The sequence below is a fragment of the Sesamum indicum genome, unplaced genomic scaffold (assembly GCF_026168435.1).
Source record: "Sesamum indicum cultivar Baizhima isolate 11 unplaced genomic scaffold, ASM2616843v1 HiC_scaffold_117, whole genome shotgun sequence".
Taxonomy (NCBI): Eukaryota; Viridiplantae; Streptophyta; class Magnoliopsida; order Lamiales; family Pedaliaceae; genus Sesamum; species Sesamum indicum.
The window spans coordinates 42501-45843 of NW_028292360.1; positions in this window are offsets into that span (position 1 = coordinate 42501).

Below are 3343 nucleotides of genomic sequence, written 5' to 3' on the forward strand. Positions count from 1 at the left end.
AGCCGAAAGAAAGCCGGGCAAGAATCTCATTTTTTGGTAGTACGAAGGGGGAGCAGAATCGTATCTGGCAGTGGTTCTTCGGATCGATCACAGATTCTCGGCCCCGTCCTTTGGCTTACACTCCAGTTGACCTCTCTTCTTTCCATCCCCCCGTGAGAAGGTAGAGAGCAAAACCAACCCAGTAAACCACTATTACTATGCCCCTATTAGTAAAGCATGTACTTCTTGCAAGGCTTGCTGAGCTTCTTTATGTGACAGACATCGCAAAAGTAGTCCGTTGAACGATCGCCGATCGAGGGCTTAAAGTATACTATTTTTTAACCCTGATGGGTTTCACAGTCGACCATTTGAGAGCCCTGCCCTGAATATACAGAATAGGGCTTCGATGAGCCCTAGATGTAAAGGGTTCTTGAACCCTTCTAAGCAATTAGAAGAGCGCGGAATTGGACCTCCCTCAAATAGATGAATCTGGGATTGATTGTGGAACCGAGCATATAGAACCCGGGGCGGGCAGTAAGATACGCTAGGCGGAGTAGTCGCTCTGAAGCAGGTTTTCTTCGACTGGATCAGTGCATGTATGAACCCCAAGAAAATCCCGAAGGTCTAGGTCTAGTCTAGACCCGGATTTTCTTGGGTTAGCTTTTTGGTAGGAAAGGCGGTCACAGGAAGAAATGCCCTACCAATGAATAGATTAGTCTACTAACGTCAACAATCTCTTTCTTCATATACGATACCGTCCGCTTTTATATCCTAAAGTATAGATATGAAAGAAAGAAGAAAGATAGATATTCCCATGGTAAGAATAGGACAGTTGCACTAAGGAAGAGAGCTAGGGATTTGATAAAGGTGATAGGACAGGGTTCCAAACCTGCCTTAGTCTCAAATAGGGCGCAAGCTAGGGACATTACTATATGAATGAGACTTCATCCTTATTACAAGCGATACCTCAAATTCCTAAAATGCTCCTCTAGTCCCGAGCTTGTTAAATAAGGCCGTGGGAAATGGAATTCTTCCGGCCTTGTTGTGATAGGGAGGAGTCACTCTTGCGTTCTCTCTTGGGTAGGTCAGTCTCGCTCTCTCTTGTCGGTAAGTATATCTGTTGTGATATTGCTGTCGTGCCGTTCCAGTAGTCTTTGTGAATTAGTAGTTTTGAGGGGGGAATGCAAAAAGGTAAATAAAGACCGTAGCCAAAAGCAAGGGATTCCCGGGGCCCGAACGAGAGCAGAGGCAGCAAGGCAGGTATTCTCATAAAAGAAAGAAAGGAAAACAGGCAGGGAGGTAAGAGCGAGTAAGACTAGGTTATAGCAAGACAACAGAGGTTAGATAGCTCTTACCGGAGGAAGAGGTTTCAGGTCACCCGTTCCCTTGACCCAGACACGAACTAATCCTTCTCTCTCTCGAATGTATGCCCGGCTTTCATCGAATCTTTTTGATCACCTTCGAAAACAAACCGTAATCCCGTGCTTGACCAACGCAGTCAATGGATTCCACCATGAGCCGGGAGCGGCCGAAGACATGCAGCTTCCATTTTCGGGGTACACAGTCACGTGCTGAGCAAAGATATATATATATCACCCATTCACACGCGCAAGGTGCGGCATCCGCCTGAACGCGGAGAGGATTTCCCTCAAAGAAAGATAGGCGTGTCAGGAAACAATATGAAGTCACCCCTATTTCGCTGTCCAGGGAGCTGTTGACTAATGACCTAAAAAATGCGTGACGTTTGGGAAGCATGGGCAACCCTTCGCGCACGAAATAGCAATGACAGGAGATTGACCGGTCGGGGTCGAGCGATCAACACCTCAGGGGTTTAGGGTTCCAAACCTGCTGCGACTACCTCTCTTCTATTTTAAAAGTAAAGGCCCACCAGAGAGAGGCAAGTGCTTTCATGAATGAATGCGATAAACCAATCAATCTTTTCGTTACATATCGGGGACAGGGAACCAGCCCAGCTAACTCGATTTCCCGAAGAAAAGAGAGGGCGCTCTTCCTTCGCCCCTCTCCTTATCAGTCGAGCTCAATTACATCGATCCTAGCAAGAAAACGGATGCGCTTAGCCGTTAGCGCAACGGCTTTCGCGCTAGCGCGCTCATCCCTTTAAAGTTCCCTCTCTCTTTTCAAAAGTATATAGAAATGGTAGGCACTGGGAGTGAGTGAACTACCGGGGAGAAGGGGGCAACCTCTCTATGGAAGGGAAAGGAAAGGTTTATCCGCTCATAATGATTGTAGAGTCTTTCCGGATTGGAGGTCTAATAGTAGTCACATCAAGTCCTCCCCCGGATAGCTAGCGAGAGGAATACTAATGATTCATGGGGACCTCAAAAAAAATAGGGGATAGAGAGCGCGGAACGGGCTTTCCAAGCATAAAACAATCCCTACCTATACATTCCATGGCAACAGACAGAAGGCAGTTTTGTCGTTGTTCTTAACCCCAGGCCCATTTCCGTTCCCAATAATCTCCATGAAAAGACTACCATGATTTCCGAACGAACCGAGGTAGAGTCAAGGCATGAAAAAACTTTTCTATGATCCGGTTATTTCCAAGTACGTATCATCCGCTGCGTTATCCGCCGTCTCTGCGGCCGCCAAAAGCCTACCCTCTCTCGGATATTGAGTGGGTTGACCTGGGCTGGGGAGGGATTGGGGTTGCTTTTCTTTAGGACTTTAGTTTGTAAAAAGGCTCGAAAGACCTACTTGACGAGTTTCCTTATGAGTGAGTTCGTAGGTGTCTTTAGTCGAGTGTAGCGAAGGGATTCTCCTAAGAGAAGCTTTAGAGGGAATAGAGGTGAAACGACTTTTCTTCGCTGCTTCTTTTTTTTTTTTACATAAGGTTAAACGAAAGCGGTTGCTAATGCTTGTAGCTTGCTTCTGTCCTTAGTCCATTTTTGGCTGAAGCTCTTTTGACTGCCATATATTTTTTTCTTTTGAATCGAATACCTTCCTCTGTCTCTTTTTGAGAGAAGATTTTCTACCCCGCCTGACTATGAAGAGCTTCGAGTCTATCGGGAAAGGATGTGGTGGTAACCCCCGCAGCTTTGTCTAGAACCGGGCGGCCAGCCGTGTAGGAAGACTCACCCTAGCCACTATAGCGACCCCACCCCCAACTCTAGCTGAGAAGCACCCTCTATCCACTTCCCCCTTTCCGTGTGCCCAAAAGCCCGGTTTATGAGCCCCTTTCCGATTCCCTCACCCAATCTCATGAGAAGCAAGCCCAGCAAGCCCTGCCTTAACCTGTCCTCAGACAGCCAGCCCTCACCAGGCTGCTGGCATTGCTAAATGCTCCGCCACGAAGCAAGCTTTCCCGAATACGACAGATGCGGAAGTGGCTAAAGAAGTCGGAAGA